Source organism: Rhincodon typus, chromosome 2 (assembly GCF_021869965.1).
Source record: "Rhincodon typus isolate 14 chromosome 2, sRhiTyp1.1, whole genome shotgun sequence".
Taxonomy (NCBI): domain Eukaryota; kingdom Metazoa; phylum Chordata; class Chondrichthyes; order Orectolobiformes; family Rhincodontidae; genus Rhincodon; species Rhincodon typus.
In genome coordinates this window covers 129,509,433-129,528,455 of record NC_063333.1, presented here as the reverse complement: position 1 = coordinate 129,528,455, position 19,023 = coordinate 129,509,433, and the positions used below count along the sequence as shown (strand labels likewise).

Genomic DNA, 19,023 nt, shown 5'->3' with positions numbered 1-19,023 from the left:
GGTCATAATTTCCCACCACATGTTAGGAGGGGTACTAAGGGGGACTTCCACCTGCCTGTGTCCTCTCTACAGGGAGGCATACAGTCTGCAGTAAGCTCTGTTCATCCTGTGGTGGTCAGTTATTGTGCAACTGGTAGTCAGTTGTTGGGAGATTTAGAAATATGTACCTGTGACTAATTTTATGCTTAAGTAATTTACTTCCAGTTTTTAAATAGGTATCTTTAAGTAGGTTGTGTAATGGTTATGATACTGGAATAGTAGGAGCCCTGGGCTAAAAATCCAAAAAATGTGTGCCAAATCCCAACATTGCAGTTTATATTTAAAAACAAAATGAAACTAAAAAGCAAGAATTAGATGAAGGAGCAATGTATGTATTCGGCCCATCGAGTCAATTCTGCTATTCAATGAGATCGTGGGTGATCTACTAACCCTCAATTCCACTTTCCTGCCTTATCCCTTATAGACGTTGGTCCCCTTGCTGATTAAAAATCTGTCTGTTTCAGCCTTGAATATACTTGACAACTCAGCCTCACCAGCCCTCTATGGTAAAGCATTCTGTAGATTCACCATCCTCTGAGAGAAGAAATTCCTCATCAGCTCTGTCTTAAATGTGCTACTCCTAATTCTGAGATAATACCCTCTGGTCCTGTATTGTCCCACACAATAACCCCTCTACCCTTTTGAGTCTCCTAAGAGTCCTGTTTGATTCAGTAAGTACTCCTCTAATTCTCTTAAAGTGCAATGAGTACAAGCCCAACATACTCACCCTCTCATCTTAAGAAGATCCCTCTACACCTGGGATCAACCTAGTGTAGCTTCTCTGGACTATCTCCAATGCCAGTACATTTTGCCTTAGAAAGGTCAACCAAATTGTTCACAGTATTTCAATTGTGCTGTCACTAGAGCCTTGCATAGTTATAGCTTCTTTGTTTCCATTCTCTTTATTTCTCTTCCCTTTGACATAAAGGCCAACAATTTGCCTTCCCTATTACTCAATGAATGTGGATGCAAGTTTTTTGTGATTCATGTATTAGGACCCCAAATTCCTCTCTTCTTCAGTTTTTTTTTGCCAGCCTTTCCCTATTTAAATAGCATTCAGCTCTTTTATTCTTCCTGCACAAGAGCTTAGCCTTACATTTTCCATCTGCCAAGTTTATCCCACTCACATAACCTGTCTATATCTCTCTGATGACCCATTGTATCATCCTCACTATTTACCTTGCCACCCATTTTTGTATCATCTGCAAACTTGGCTGTAGTACATTCATTCTCCTCACCTAAGTCAGTAATATATATTGTAAATATCTGTGGCCTCAGCACTGATCTCTGTAGTAATCCACTAGATACAAGTTCCCATCTTGAAATGCCCCCTTCCCTTATCCCAAGGGAATAGCCTAACCAAGCTAATAAACTACCCTCAGCACCATGGCCTCTTATTCTATTAAGTAGCCTTTATTAGTGAAAGGGATTATTCAGTTCCTTATACTTTCTTCCATGAGCCAGATCTCTGTTATTGTTATAAAAACCCAATTGGTCACTTTTTGCTCATTTTCCTACCTGTTCTTAATTTATGATTAAAAATACTTTTTGAACATTTCACCTTTGTTTTCCTAGGTAGGGATGAATTTATTTAGCAGTCCAACGTGTCCAGCAGGTCCACTTCTGGGAGAGACCATCAGTACAATCCAATGTTTCAACCTGTTCAGCTTGTTTCTGTAGAGGTCAGACAGGGATGATGAACACATTAGTCTTTTGATTGAACTGACTTTGGGAATCAAACTATTTTCGGATCTGGTCTAACAGCAGGGGAATTCCACTGCTCTAAAATAAACTGTTGGATGAGGAAGTTACAGTTCTGATATTGATAAGCAAGCCTAGTTTAACACTGAAACTGTTTAAAAGGGACAAAGTCTTCACAAAGAAAAACCTGTTTTCAATTTGAAGAGCTGTAAGGTTGTTTCCATTGTGTCAGAGATCCTTGAACAACAAAGGTGAATGTTATGGAGCACTTTTAATGGAAGTGTACATTAAGTAAATGACAAATGATGCTCTCCTATCAGATTTACTCTAATAAATGTAAATCTGACTGGAAGTTCAGCAATAATGTCATATTAAGTGCTATGTAACTTTACAGTCTTTTTTAAACTCCCACTGTCCAAAACATGGTTATTTTATGATGATTGGAACCCAAATAGTTTCTACAAAAACTTAGTGAACTTGATATGGAGATGCCAGTGTTGGAAGTCTCATGACAGCAGGTGTAGTCCAACAGGCTTATTTAAAATCACAAGCTTTTGGAGAGCTGCTTCTTTGTTGCCTGATGAAGGAACAGTGCTCCAAAGGCTTGTGATTTTAAATGAACCTTAGTTAACTTGAGTTGTTGATAAAGAAAAAAATTGTTGCTTAATTTATTTTTAACTAACAACTTCAATATAATTATCGTACCCAATATGATGAATCTGACTGAGCAGAGCGACTTCTGAATTTTGACTGTGCAAGCACAGTATTTCAGATTTGTAACTATTGGTGACATGGTGCTGTTTATTAATACATACAGTGATGAATTCTCAATACAAGAATCTATTGTGGTTCTGTGAATATTCTCTAATAGTTGTTTGACAGCTGTTGAAAATGATAAGGAACCCCTTGTGTAGTAACACATGTCCTGCGGTAATGGGATATAGGGTCAGTCACGAGTTGTTGCCAGCTTTCAGTTGGCCTGTCTGTTGGTAAACACTGAATGGAGGCTGGGTACTTCTACAAGTAAGTCCTTAGGTTTTGCCACAGTTGCACATCTCCAGGCAGCTTTTTTTTTGAAGTATTCATTGTTGAGATCTGGACAACACTGGCAAGGTTAGCATTTATGGCCTAATTTTCGTTGTCTTTTGGAAGGGGTTAGTGATTTATAAGCATCGTTATTAGTGGCATGGTTACAGAGTAACGAATCTTGCAAGAGAACAGAAAGGGAGAATGCTATAGTCACTGATTATAGTCTCTGGCTCAAGGAAGGAATGATCGGGAGATTAATGGCCCAAATCTTCCTGTCAGCAACAATGCAGTAGCTTACACTGTCAACTCCATTTTAAATTGCATTCTTAGCTTTTACATCAGCTACAGTGGGAAGCTTTCTGTTGTGTCTTCAGCATGGATCAATTATTGAGAGGAAATACGTGGCCTGATGGCAACAGGTCGTTGAGGCAAAACTGTGCCCTTGAGGTCTACCTTCAGTTCAGTTTTTACAAGTGTTTTAAAGCTAATTTTTAATCAATTTTTACTCTAGTTTCTTCAACTGCATCCCTGCATCTGTACTTACCGAGAACAGCATTATACCATTCAGGGTTTTTTAAAAAAGTAATCTAGGTATATCCTGGATAAACAGCCCTGGTTTACTCATTGACAAGTCCCATTGGAGCCATTTCTAGTGAACAGGAAGATTGGAGTTCCAGTAAAAACCAAAAGAACTGCAAATGCTATAGTTCTGAGGGTCACTGGACTCTAAACATTAACTCTGATTTCTCTTCACGGATGCTGCCAGATCTGCTGAGCTTTTCCAGCAACTTCTGTTTTTGTTGGAGTTCCAGTGTAAGTTACACCCTGAAACCTCTGATTGCCTTGCAACCTTCAATAGCTGAGAATGCCTCCTGATTTGCAGCTACCAGGACCTGGAAGTTCTGCATCATTGTTGCTGTATCTAGGAAATTAGGAAGGGAAAAGGAGGGGAGAGGTTTTCAAATTATGAAATGTAGCAGTAAATGTAATCAGATGTGTAGCAAACAATGAGAAGAACAGCAGAAACTTTCAGGGAAAGATAAACTGGTGAAATAAGTAGATGACATTTTAATGCAGATAAGTGTGTTTTGGTTCGAAGAATGAGGAGATATGAAGTAAACAGTACAGTCTTAGAAAAGGACTTAGGAAATGAGAACCTTGTGGTGTATGTACACATTTTGAGCATGGTAAAAGAAGATGAGAAGCACGTGGAATTCTTGGTTTTATCAGCAGAGGAATAGAGTACAAAACAAGGGTGTGATGCTAAACCTATCTAAAATATTAGTTGGGCTTTAGCTGGAGTATTGTTAAAATTCTGGGTATTAAGGAAGCTAAGCTTTTGAAGAGAGAGGCACCATAAATGGCTATGAGAGTAAATAAGAAGAAATTGTTTCCAGTGGCAAAATGGATTGCTAATTGGAGGATGCAAATTGAACATGGTTTGCAAAGGCATCAGAGATAACAAGTGGAAACATTTTCTTTTAACATGGAAAGGCTTTCCAATCTGGAATGCACTGTCTTAACAGGTAATGAAAGTTGATTCGGTCATGATATTCAGTAGAAAACGAGATAAAAGCTTGAAGGGGAAAATAATTACAGTACAATGGGAGAAGACTAAGAGGATGACGTTAATTGGATAGCTCCAAAAAACAACTGGTGTAGGTCATTGTCCACTTTCTGTGCTGTATCATTCTATGGTTCTGTGATTGGTTTGAAAAGAATAAAACGTTGATAAGAGTCCTGTTCAGGTAAACTATTCTAAAGTCAATTCCAAGAAATTGGAATGTAGGAAATAGGAGCAGGAGTAGTCCATTCAGGCTCTTGAATCTGTTTTGCCATTCACTTGGACCCACCTTGGCTCATTTTCCCCATACTGTGCCTATTTCCCTCGATGTCTTTAATATCAAGAAATCTACTGATCTTTGTCTACAACAGGCTGAATGACTGAGTTTCCACAGATCTCTGATGCACAGAATATAAAGGATTTACCACCTACTGAGTGAAAAAGACCCTCCTTGTCTCAGATCTACATGGTCTACATATTATTCTGACACTATGTCCCTTGGTTCAAGACCAATCCTCCCCAGCCGATGAAAACATCCTTTCTGCATCTACCCTGTTCAGCCCTGCAGGAATTTTGCATGTCAATGAGATCCTGCCTCTGGGTCAAGAGGTCTGGCTTCAAGCCCCACCTGCCCGGTAGGTGTGTCATAACATGTATGAACATGTTGATTGAAAATAATTATCCTTCCTTAATTATGGAGAGTAAAACTGTACACAATACTCCAAGCACAAAAACAAATAAAAACAGAAATTATTGGAAAAGCTGAGCAAGTCTGGCAGCATCTGTGGAGATAAATCAGAGTTAATGTTTCAGCTAGTGACCCTTCCTCAGAACAATACTCGCAAGTGCAGCCTCACTGAGGTTATATATAATTGAAATAAGACATTTTTATTTTTGTGGTCTAAACAATTAGTCTGATCAGTCCTAATATGGTTGCACCTTAAATCATTTATTTAAGATTTTCCCCTCCCAAAGAAGTGAATATTGACAGACTATGCAAACATGATGACATTACTCCTCTTTACTGCCCATTTAAGAGGTATTCACTTGCAGCTGCATTGTGATGTGGGACAGAAACAAATGTTGCTGGAAAAGCTCAGCAGGTCTGGCAGCACCTGTAGAGAGAAGTCAGAGATAACGTTTTGAGTCCGGTGATCCTTCCTCGGACCCAAAATGTTAACTCTGCTTTCTCTTCACAGATGCTGCCAGACCTGCTGAGCTTTTCCAGCAATTTCTATTTTTGTTTCTGATTTACAGCATCTGCAGTTCTGTCGGTTTTTACTTTGTGATGAGGGATTACGTATTAGCTAGTAAAATGCCTATCATTGAGTTGCATAGGACCAGGAGTAGGCCATTCAACCCTTCAAATTTTGTCTGTCATTCATATAGGTCGTGGCTGATTTGTATAGTGACCCCATTTTCCCATCTTGTCTCCATGTCCCGTAATGCTCCTGCCTAATAAAAATCATATTAGTCTCAGTTTTGAATTTTTCAGTCGACCTAGCCTCAGTATCTTTTTGAGGGAGGTTTTATCCAGATTTTCACTACACCCTTGTCTGAAGATGATTTCCTGGTTTCATCCCTGATTAGAACATATTATTTTAGAATTAGGTCACCTTATCCTGGATTTTCTTTCGCTATCAAAGCTGTTAGTTATCCGATTCAGATAATTAATTCATCAATAATTCTTAATTACACCAGCCCGTTATTTTCTATATATAAGGGAATATAAGGCTAGACTTTGCAAACTGTCTGCATGATTTATCATTCTGATGAATCTGCACTGCACCCAGTCCAAGGGCAATGTATCCTTCCTGAGCTCGTGCCCAGAATTGACTGCATTCCTCAACATAGGCTATAGCCAGAGGTCTTAATTCTAAACAAGGGGTTTAATGCATACATGCAAATGACGAGACTTCTGGCATATGCCCCAGTGAAAGTTAATTTTGAAGACACTTCATTTGTGCTGTGGGCTGCAGAAGACAGCCAAAGCGTGGAAATGAACTGCTGAAGTGTTCATTTCCAGCTTCACGGACAACAGGGGAGTTTTTCTTCTCGTGTCGCGCTTTGGATTTGACTTTCAGGAGTTGGGGCTTGTGTGAAGCGTGGCACTGGTGTGTGCACTTTGCTTCACGACATTGAGCGGGATTGGGTGCAGGGAGGGCTCATTACAGTACAGACAGGAAACAAAACGCTTTCCTTCCTGCAGCAGTGTAAACCTGCCGGCAGATGGGTTTTCTTGTCGTGACTTGTCTCGGTGTATGTTTTTTTTGCATTAGTCGTCTTTGCGCATGTCTGCTTCAATTCCTTTCAGTAGTTGCAGTTTGTTGGCAGGTGTCCTCTATGTTTCTGGGTTTGATGCACTCCTTTTATTATCGAGGCATGTACCATTAGTGAAAAGTCGACCCCTTTGTATAGCAGCGGGCTGCGTGTTCAGTATACTTGATGTTGCTCCAACTACTCTATACAGTGGCCCATAACCCTATGCAAAAAAGCTACGTTAATTATAATGTCGCTATTAAAAAAAAGCCTGTGCTGACCTGTAATGTATCAAACTTAAAATTGTTGCTAAAATTGCTTCAGCACCTCCATTTTTACCAAAGAAAAGTCTTTTGTTTATCATGGGTGTGATAAATAAGAAATGGCACGTGTAACATACTGGCTGTCCAATTATGCGGTCAACAGTTGGGTTATATTATTTTTCCAAGGTCTCTTTAACCTTGCTGTAGTCTGGAATAAGGCCAGAGAGAACTTGAACTTCACAAACAGTAGCTCGAGATTAAGTTGATAGTAAAGAGCAAAGTAGGACCCCAAACATTTTACTAATCTGAAGTTTTCCCCCATAGTTTCCAACGTGCCCCTCCCCCACCCCTTCCAGATACGTTGATTTATAATCCTGGTCCTCACTTAGAAAAAAATTTGAGACTTTGCTAGACATGTTCACTAATTGAACATAAGTGATGTTTCTCTTTATGTAGATTGCATGATCTTATGATCAGAAGTTTCCCCTCAGCTGGCCAAGGCACTCTGAGGATCTTGTGTAGTCATTCAGTCTCTCATCTGCACATGCACCTTTATTTACTTTCCATGCTGCAGAATGATGAACACATTAGAGGTGCTCGAACTGGCTTATGTTATTAGTAACATATATGCAAGATTTAATTAAATATCTTGCTATTCATAATATTGCAAAAATTTGACCCTGAATTGACTGCCAAGAGCCTTGACGACCAATCTCTCCTTTGTGAGGTGAATGTGGCATACCAAATGCTACCTAACAAATCGCTTGACCATCAACTCAACCATTGCTCCAACAAAGATCAGCTAATTGAATTTGCAGTGTGCCTTGTCAGCACAGTCCCCCAGTTACTGAACGCCTCAAGCCATAATTTTTGTTGGGCTTTATTAAAGAACAATTGTCTTTTGGACCCCCTGCTACTTTCTTAGTAGATTGGAAGAGTTCACCTGATGTCCTACCTGCTATCTATCACCCTCAAGTGACATCACATAAACAGATCAACTGGTCATTAATCTTATTGTAGTTTCTCAGATCACTTTGTAAAATGCTTGCCATAATTTCCTACTGCAGTGACTATACTTCAAAGTGATATCTCACTATCTGTAAAGTTCTGTTCAATATGCTAGCATCATGAAAGGTGCAGTACAAGTACAAGCTCTTTCTTTCTGTTTAACTGTGTCCTGTCAAGCTTGGAAGTTGCGGATGCATTATAGACATTCGTGTACTGGGATTCATGACTTCACAAGTGGTTCATCTGATACCTTAGTAGATCAAACACGTGATTAAATAATGGCCAGTGGCTTGATTAATGTGTCCATCCCGTGGGTATTTGCATTGAGTTCAGTTTTTACCATTCATTTCATAATTTGACAATTAATAGGAATGCAGGGTTTCTTTCTGTGATGCATCAAAGGTTAATGCGATAACAATATGTCACTGTTGTACTTGGGATATAACTGGAGCAGTGTCTTTGAGGATTTGGAATGTTTATACACCTTTGACGTTCTTTTCATTGATTGTGTAATGTCAGTTATAATGTTTTCACCCAGAATGTTCTTAATGTACAAGTGTTTGGAATACTTACACTCTGAACTTCCTTTTAGTTGTTAAGTGAATCTCATTGCTCTCGGTGGCAAAAATCCTCTGCTGCTTTAGTAAGGGATCTGGATTTGGTACTGTCAGCGCTCAATTGGTTCAGGAGTCTACTTCTGAGAATTCAAGCTAAATATGCCTTAATTACGCTGTTGTGCAATGTATTTTAGAAATTTTCTAACTCAAGATAATCCCTGAAACATATTTTCACAAGAAAAAGTTAAATTGATGCATTTCCATGAAATCTGGAAACTGTAATCTAAGTAACATGAGATTCAAGTATTTATCTGGATGCAACTAGACAAAAAAAATCAATTAATAGATGGTGTGTTTACTAATACAATACAAACCTCCATATCCTAAGTGCAGTTAACTAATGGGCCATTCAGTGGATATTGTTGGTTGCATTCATAATTTACCTTTTATACCTGAATGCATTTTAGCCTATGTGTAAAGCCAGTCACAAGGACAGCATCAGCTGAGGCTATGTTGTGGAATGCATTGACAAACTGTTAGTGGAGCCACTTCAGAAACATTTGTGTTTTTACCTTGACTCAATTGAGGCCTGTTGACTACTTGACCAGTTCTAATATCACGCAATTCTCTAATGATCTAGTCCTTTGAAATCCAGTGTTGTTCTTGGATGCACGGCCAGTAAACTTAGACTATTAACATGCCGGAATGGTGTGTTACCTGTACCCACTGAAATGTAAATACCTCCTGCGGAAAAGGGTAATTTTGACTGTGCTTTTTAGGTGTCTATTCCTTCACCAGCAGAATAAATTCATAGTTGTATGGTTGTTTATTAATTATGTTCTCTAGACTCTAACCACTGGAGACCATAGAAATTGGAGTAGGCCATTCAGCCCCTCAAGCCTGTTCGACCATTCAATTAGATCATGATTGAGTTGTACCACCAATCTATTTATCCACCTTTTGTCCCACAGCCCTTGATAATGTTATGTAGTCTATTAATATCCATCTTGACATTTTCAATTGTCTCAGCATCTTTTAAAGAGAGAGTTCAATTTTTCTATCATACTTTGTAGAAAGCAAAACTTCATTATTACATTCCAAAATAGCTTGGCTCTAATTTTAGGTTTCCAGCTTCCAGCGGTGGATTGTCCAACTAGAAGAAATAGTTACTGTGTATTTACTTTTTGAATCCCTGATTCATTTTAAAATTAGATCACCTGTCAACTATGTAAATACAAAAATGCACACACAGGTAATGCGACATGTTGTCATAATGGTATAATTCTGGTGACTATGGGATGTATCCTGAAGCTTGATACCCATGACTGCATGAAGACTTTTATAATTGAAATATCATTTCCACCGTTTTATGTTCTAAGTCCCTTTTGAGGTCATATCCAACATTTCATTAGCCTTTTTGATTACTCTTTTTGTTTGTGAGCTAGTTTTTAATACTTTGAGTATATGGACACCTGAATTTCACATTGTGAAAGTATAGTAAGTTTTCTTTTTAATGATCCAAAATATACGTCCACACAGTTGAATTTCATCTTTCACAGAATTGACCACCCCATGTCAATTTCCAACCTTCTCACAGAGAAAACAGAGAAAGATATTGTGATCACTGTTTCTGAAGTGCTCCCCCACTGAAACTGCTCCATTTGTCCCACTGCATTCTCTGAACCATACCACTTATTTTCTCTTTGGACTGTGAACAGTTTATCTGCCACCTCTGTTCTTTTACACTGTTGCTATCCCAGTTGTTATTATGATAATTAGAATAACTCATTACTTCTACTCTGGTGTTCTGGTATTCTTCTGAAGTTCAACTGTAAATTTGCTTATGATTGATATCATGAAAGAAAGCTGAGCTTAATGCAGAGAGTAAAGGGGAGAATGGGACAAAGAATGAGAACAGATTAATGGATAATATGAAAGGAAACTCAAAAGTCTTTTTACAAACAAATAGTAGAGTATTTTAAAAGAAAGCTGGGACTGACTAGGTGACAAAAATATGTTCTTGCGGAGGCATTGGGCATGGCTAATTTACTACATGTTTGCATTTGTTTTTACTGGCGAGGAGAATGTTGCCAGCATTGCAATAGTGGAGGGGGTAGTAGAAGGAGATGACACTTTAAAATGTTGGCAGTGTTTGAAGTAGAGAAAGTCACTTGCTCAGCTGCTGAATGAAATTAGGTTGGAGATTGACTGTGAAGCTGCAAACTTCCTTAGATATGGGAGTAGTGCCAGTGAACTGGAAGGCGGTGAATTTTAAGTCCTGTTTGAAAATGGGGAGGAGGACAGATAAATCCAGCAACTCTAGGCTGGTCAGCCTAAGGGTATTGGGAAAATGTGTAAAGACGATCATCCAAACAATATTAAATGTCACTTGGAAAAATGAGTTAATTAATGGTAGCCAGTGTAAATTTTTGAGAAGAAAATTGTTCGATTAACTTTATTGAATTCTTTAATTAAGTAATGCAAGGGTTGATGCAAGTGTCTTGGGCTGGTATGTGTATAGATATTCAAAATATTTTTGATAAATTGTTGCAATATAGACTGATTAACAAAACTAAATGCAGGAGATTAAAGGAGCCGTAACAGCAAATTGAAAGCACCAAATAGTAGTGAAAGATTATTTCTCAGCCAGGAAGAAATATACAGTCGTATTCCCTCTGGGTTCATAGAGGCGCCACTGCTCTGTTGGATGTATCTATTAATTATCCGAATGTGACTATGCAGAGCATGAATTCAAATTTTTTACCTGGCATTACATTTATAAGTGGTAAAACGGTGAGCTGGATTGTTACAGATTTGAGGACAACTTAGACTGGCAAAATGAACATGTCACATTAAATTAATGTGGGGAAGTGTGAATGGATGCATTTTGGCAGGAAGAATGTGGAGAGACAATATACATTAAATAGTGCAATTTGAAAGGAGTTCATAAACACCGACACCTGGGGATATGCATACGCAATCCTTTCAAGATGACGCAAAGTCAAGAAAACTGTTAAAAATGCACACGGGCTCCATGTCTTTATAAACTGAGGTATAGCTTACAAGAGCAAGGAAGATGTACTAAGCCATCACAGATCTCTGGTTGCTGTCTGGAGTATTGTGGCCTTCATACTTATGGAAGGATGTCAGTGTTTCTGGGAGGGTACAAAGGAGATATACTGGAATGCTATGATTCACTTATGAGGGGATAATAAGAGAGAAGCTAGAAGTGCTGTCCTTGGAGCAGAAAAGTTTAAGAGATTTAGTGGAGGTGTTCAAAATTATTAAAGATTTTGACAGTGCAGTAAAATGGTTTTCAGTGGTAACCAAAGGACACAGATTTAAGGTGAGATAACGATTTTTTTTTGTGTGCGCGCGCAGTGAATTACGATCTGGAATGCACTACTTAAAAGGATGGTGGAAACAGATTCATTTATAACTTTCAACAGGAAAGTGGATAAACATTTGAAGGGAAAAGATCAAAAGGTTATTAGGAAAGTGCAAAGTAATAGAACTGACTAGATAGCTTTTTCCGAATTGACATAGGAGCAACAAGCCAAATGTCCTCCATATGTGCAGCTGTTTATAGCAGATAGTCCAGAGTGAAACAAAATTTAGCTAAATACTTATCCCCCTGTAAGGGCTAATTTAGGTGGCTGATAAAACAGGATCAAACAGGCAACACAGGAGGCTGCAACTATGGTTTGTTGTGTTTCATTCATTAAAATAGTAGCCATGTTTCAAATGTACTTCATTTGTTTTACACTGCTTTGGGTCATGAAAGGTGCTACATAAATGCAATTTTATTCTCCCCTTACCTATGCACTTTGACACTGAGATCTGCTTCCTCTGAATTATAATGAGCAAATTATTACTTAAAATTCCATTTTGATCTCCATAAAGATGATTCCCAACCCCCCACCCCCGACATTTGTTTTAATTATTCAGGCTTTGAGCTTGCTGTCTCTAAGGATGGCAGCTTCAAGAATTGTCAGCAACAAAAGAAAATCCACTTCTTAAATTCTGCTTTCTCCTCCCATCTGTGTTTAAAATAAAGAAACTTTCTGCAGCATTCCTGTTCATACTTTGTTTGAAACGTATTTGTAGGAATTGTCTTGGACTAAGGGAATCAAGTGACCTCTGTGTACAGACTATTTTAAGCAAAGCTTGCACCTGGCTGGATAATATGCTTGTGATGTGCTGATCTCTATCCCTAGTCTCTACAGTGCAGTAAGGATTGATTTTATTCTCTACTTCCAGTTACTGACCCTAGTTGTTCCTCAAGTCAGTGATTCCATCCCCCTCCCTGCCTGTTGTCTCTAGTTAAACCAGACAGTTCTCAATTTTATTTCACCTGAGCTACACGTCTGACTCCACATTTTCTCTATCACAAAGAGTGTGAACTTTTATGTCTACTATCATCTGTCTGTACCTCTGCATTAGTGTATCTATTGCTGTAACTCCATCCATTTTTCCAATATGTCTTAACACGATGACTCCTGTGCTCCCCGGTCAGTCTCCTGCCCCTCCACCCTTTATAAACTTGAGCTCATCCATATTTTTGATCTCCCCAGGTTTTAACTTGCACCAAGTTGCATGGAAGTTGTTCCATGGTGACATGTGGTTTGAGAAGCTCCAAACAGTTATCAGCCCAGCGAGCAAGGAATCAGCAGAGATCATCCTGCTTCATCCGAAAGGGAGAGTGTCCTCTATCACTTCTGAGAGACTTTGCATTCCTAGAATCAGCTTGATCAGCTGGGAGGTGCCACATATTATGCTACTGGACTTCTCTGAAATTACATTCCCATTATCCTTTCTGGCTGGAAAGATGCCAGCCAACCAACCAAACCCAATCATATTCGTTGACCTACATTGGATCTCTCACTGTCAATTACTTGATTTTGAAATTCTCCTCGTTCTTGTGTTTAAATTATTCCATGACCTCACCCACACTATCTCACCAACCAGCTCCTCTGGCCCTACCTCCCACTGAGAACTTTGGTCCTCCAATTCCAGTCTATTACGTAGTTTATTGCATAACAAGATCCTGAGCCCTCCCACTAACTTTGGTTTGTGGAGGCCCTGAACTCTTAAAAATTTCCTTCTGAATCTTTTCAAATTGCTTACTGTATTCTCTTTTTGAGTGTGTCCTTGAAACTGCATTGTAGACCAAGCTTTTGATCAGTTTCATAGTGTCACGTCTATGTCAGTTTTCTCTTGCAAACTTTTGCTGTGTTATAGGCACTTTGTAACTGTCAATTATTGATTATAACTCTACTTGTCTTGGTTGTCCTTCATTACCTGTCACAATGACAATAACTTAGTTTTTGAGTAACATGCACCCCAGTTCCATCTGCGTACTGGAGCCCAGTGACTGAAGTTGGAGTGATTTTGGTTTTGCATTGAAAGCAGCATAGGTTGAGTAGTAGATTACCTCCATACCTGCAGGTGAGGTGTAGTAATGCAGCAAGGAAGATGGAGAAGCTGGTTATTGCAATGGCACAGCCATGTTTAACCCCAGTCTTCATTGAGATGGGGTCTGTGCTTGTTCCATTTTTGAGATTCATGGTTTGATTTTGACTGTGGTGCAAAGGATGGTGGTAGCAAATTTGAGGAAAGGCAAATTCAAGGAGGATATACCATAAGCTTCCACAGTTGATGGAGTCACAACACTTTTGTGAGGTCATAAAAGGGTCACAACAGTCCCCTGAAGCATTAGAAAATGAGGTTTTCACTAAACACCTAGAAAAATGAGTATCTCTTCCAACTAGATCTAACAGTGTAGCATCTCCTTACATTAATTAAGATTAATGATGTAATCCTGGAACACATCCTTCTTTTTGGAGTCAGGCTAGAAGGTAGATATAGATCATAGAATCCCTGCAGTGTGGAAACAGGCCTTTCGGCCCAATGAGTCCACACCAACCCTCAGACGTCCCACCCCCCGATAACCCACCTAAGTAACACATCCCTGAACACTATGGGAAATTTAACATGGCCAATTCACATAGTCTGCATGTTTTTGGACTTGGGAGGAAACTGGAGCACCTGGCAGAAACCCATGCAGACGTGGGAAGAATGTGCAAACTCCACACAGACAGTTGCCCGATGGTGGATTCGAACCTGCGTTCCTGGTGCTGAGAGGCAGCAGTGCTAACCACTGAGCCACCGTGCCGACCGACAAAATTAATCATTCTTTGAATGTGCCAGCTCAACCTTCAGCTGATGGAGGTCAAGAAAATTTGAGGACTAACATTTCAAACCTGACTAAGGACATAAGTTACTGGGCAGCAGCGACTGTTGCAGTCCAATATACTTCAAAGACTCGGGCATCCTGTAGTACACATTTCAAAGCATTGAAGAAGTACCATCAGTGATATCTTCACAAAATCCTCCAAATCCAATGGCAAGGGACGTGGTCCAAATGCAATGTCCAAATCAACATATCCCACCTAGTAGAACTGTTTTGAGTGATTAGCATTTCAATGCAGGGCATATTGTCAGGATATTTGACTTCCAACTCCCAAAACAACTGTTCTACATGGAACTTGGTTATGACACGAGATTCCAGGAAGAAAACTGAAATGCTTTAGCAATGTCCTCAAAGCATCCTTGGAGGTCAAATACCTCTGCTAACTCAAGGGAGTCTGTGGCTTGTGATTGATCAGAAAATTCATTCAGAAGACCCCAAACTTTTTCAGAGACTTCATCAGGAACATGCAGTCAAGATGTTGGAGAGAGTGCACAAAACCTCCCCACAGTTCATCTACGCAGCCCTCTGAGTCTGCTCTGTCCCATGTATGACAGACTCTTCAGACTACACAATGGATTTATCAGTTGTGTATTTGCTTGTTGTGCGTTTTTATATATTTGATTTAGATCAAAACAATGCATAGGTAACACAAGTTCTAACTCCCAACAACAAGTTTATTTATAATGCTCTTCAATTACAAGATGGCTCCGTATATATTCAGAACTTTGGCGTTTTGGGTCTTTGTCTGGAAGCTGCCCCCAGGTTTATTCAATCAAATGCAGTAAACATAGATCAATCAACAGACTAACACTACTAAAAACCATTGAATCATTGAACGTTACAGTCAGCCATCCTAGAATCCAAAGAACTGGAATGGAACCGAGTCAACCGTTATCCTGAGAGACTACCTTTTGAAGAGGAAGGCCTCTTGCAAGTGACCAATCTTAATATTTGAACAGTGGAGGATTGTTGGTAGACCATTTGACCATGTGATGAATTGCAGCAATCTGTCTGCACGTGTACTTTAACAAAGTGTTGCTGAACGGTAATTAAGAGCCACCACCTAGTCAGATCCATTCCATCCACCATTCCCTTGCCCTGTCTTCTTTTTCTTTCTGCTGTCCCTTTTTGTTTCAACGGACCCCCCAACCCCTGGCCACCGTCCTAACTAAAGTTGATTTTTGATAGAAATGGGCATGCAACTAAACACATCAGTGTGTACACAACAGTGCTTTGTATTGTGTTACAAGATGGGGCCCTGCTGAGGAAACTTTTTTTTGCTTTAGAGAGAGCTACGGAAATGGCACTTCTTAAAGTGAATGCTGTGTTCATGTAGCTCTACACAGCATCCATCCTCAGCTTGGTGTCGATGAGAAAATTGTTGTGTGCAAGTCCCAAACAAAGGCAACTGCTGTCATTGGCTGTTTTACATTGAGTTGGATTTGTCAGAAATATTGTTGACACTTCGATTAAACGTGGGGGTAAACCAGCCAAGCATTCTGTGCTGTAGATAAGATCAATACCAGTGATTACTGTCTACAGAAGCTTTTGTGTGTGTCTGCGAGCATATGTATAAAACATGCAATTATACCTTGTTTCTTCAATAAAAATAATCTCCGATCTGGGCAGGAATTCTCAAGTGTTTCTTTCATTACTTGGTATATTTGGGATGAAAGGGAGAATGTTAATGTGATGGAAATGAACTCTGAACTGGTGATTGTGTTTTGAGGCTTTGTCAATAGAGCTGAGCTCTTAACAGGGGAAGACAATATTAAAAGTCTCTTGGGGTGGGTTTTAATTTTTGCCATCACTGATACTTTCATCTGCAGACCCTTGCTCTTTGGATTTTACTGAATTGGCATTTTAATAGAACATTACAATCATGTTACAATTTAACTGGCTAACAAGGTGCTGCTTGGCCTGCTGTGTTCATCCAGCTCTACTTCTTGTTGTCTCAGATTCTCCAGCATCTGCAGTTCCTGCTATCTCTGAAACAATTTAACTGGAAATTGCTTTTCATAATCAATGCTTTACCTCATTAACCCCTTTTGCAGTGTCTAGCATATAACAATGAAGAATATGTTCAATTTTCAGAATTCTGATTTATGCATTACCCATACAGAGTTCACAAAAGAAATAGATTTTTTCCTCTCTTGGAACTTTACTTGACCACTTGTCCTTGAACCTCCTTTTATCTGTCAGTTTGAAGGATATGGAAAATCCCAGCATCTCTCCAGTATTATTGACACTAGTTGACTTGGATCTGTCTTATTTTTAATCCATTCATGAGGTGGGGGCATAGCTGGTTAGGCCTGGCAGGATTCGAATCTAGGTCCCCAAAATATTACTGGGGTCTCTGGATTAACAGTCCAGCGATAACACCACCATCGCCTCCCCACTTTGGTTCAATGACAGTATTGCTTTCAATGAGTGATGAATGCAGGGTTTGATCTCTGCTGCAGGCAGTTGGGAATTCTGACTGTGATCTCGGTTGGCACCCAGTAGGATACTCTTGTTGATGGGTATGTGGAGCACCTCTTCCCTCTGGGCACCGCCCCCCCCTCCACCAAAGCTCCTACCACTAGAATTGTGTGGTTTCTGGAAGCCCATGAAAAAAAACCTGCTTTAGCACTCCAATTAGCTTCAATAAAGATAGTTACAGCAATGAAAGGAGCATTCACATCACAATGTGTCCTGTGTTAGCCTGTGAATCTGTTCACTACACTGTTCTGTGAAGAAAGAATGTGAAGATGTCAAAACTACGGTATGCCACCCTGGCAGACAGCAAATTAGCTAGTGAATCCTTCACTATTCCACATGTCTTTCTATCCATAAGAAAATAAACAACAATTTGATTAATAGTTGAAAATTGCCCTTTTTTTTCACAGCTGTTTTGGAAAACCCTTCCAGATTTGATGCTACTTTCAGTAAGGCTGTGAACTCTATCTACTTGTCCCTTTTTTCTTTATCAACTGCCTTTACTGTCTGTTATTAAATTATTTGTATTACTCTATGAAACTCTTAAAACCCAGTGCTTTATTTCCCAAGAGCACACTATCATCTGTGATTCATTCACCCCGTCGCTGACTGGGCTCATATTTATTGCCCTTGAGAAGGTGGCGGTGAGCTGCCTTCTTGAACTGCCATGGTCCATTTGTTGCAAGGTGGCAGCAACGTGAGGAGGCAGTTGAATGGAACTCCTTGACACACCATATGCTGCGGCCACCAGTTGAGCTGAGAACTTGCCTGTTTGAGCTGATCTTAATTGAATGGGAGTGGTGGAACTCCACCTCTCCCGTGTTCTGAAGTGCAAGTCTAAATACTGAATGAGGTTATCTGGCCCACAGTAGCTGGTCTCTCTGCTTTTGTCAGGAAACTGGTCAATGGAATTCAGATCCTGTCAATCATGTTTACTAACAAGCAGAGGGGCTTTCACTACAGGGCATAATGAAATGGTCTGACAAGTGGAAGACTTTTTTTTCCCCATTTTTCTGCTCCTTTCTGGCAATGTTGACTACAATTCTGTCTTCCCTCCCCCGGCTTTTGGAAGAATTGCTAGCTCCTAGGTGTCTTTATGAACAAGAATGCCACATGGTACTGTCCTTCTCACAACCATTAATTCCAAGCCTGTTCCTGTTACTAACCTTCCTTTGCTTTTGGTTCATTGGGATCAGCATTTGCTTTTAGAGCGGGTGGCATTGATCATAGTGTATAAACCAAAGTACAAACTGCAGAGATCTGGTTTGTATCTGTGCCCCCCCCTCCTCTCTCTCTCTTTCTAATCCTGTCAGATGGTATAAAGAGAAAGTAATTAAATCTGTGAGTAATTTCCCACCTAATTTACAGAAGCCCTTAATTACAGCCTGAGTGTTCTTAATCAAATGAACGTTAATCCAGCTAAAATTACAGTTGAAAATCTGATAAAAATTGTAGGGCTTTAGTTGGTTTACAAAGTGTTCTGATTTTAATTAATTAAAGAGCACCAGATGGATTTAATTACTGTGAAGTCCAACTTTCAGGAAAGATCAGTACTTTGCATGACAGCAGAAGATAATGGAAATGCTCAACATGTCTGGTAGCGTCTGTGGAGAGAGAATCAGTGTGTGTTTCTGGTCCGTGACCTTACCTCGGAAAGGGATGGGTAGTTGTTGAGAAGCGCTCAAGGTTAGGCAAGTAATAAAGGTAGAGAACAGGAGAGATCAAATGACAAAAAGAGTTCATGGTGCAATGCTAAAGGGAGTGCGAAATGGGACAAATAAATGAAAGATATGTTTAGAGGAGGTGTGATGGAATCACGAGTAATTATAATTGAAAAACAAAATATAAGGGGGAAAGAATAGATGGGGGAGT

The 19,023-nt window shown here is 39.6% G+C and overlaps 1 long non-coding RNA gene across 1 annotated transcript; it reads left to right on the top strand.

Moving 5' to 3' along the window:
• Positions 1-6,535: 6,535 nt before the first annotated feature.
• Positions 6,536-16,305, top strand: LOC125487168. Its single transcript, XR_007265689.1, has 2 exons — positions 6,536-6,592; positions 12,995-16,305. It is a non-coding gene; the product is annotated as an uncharacterized LOC125487168 (long non-coding RNA).
• Positions 16,306-19,023: the final 2,718 nt, after the last annotated feature.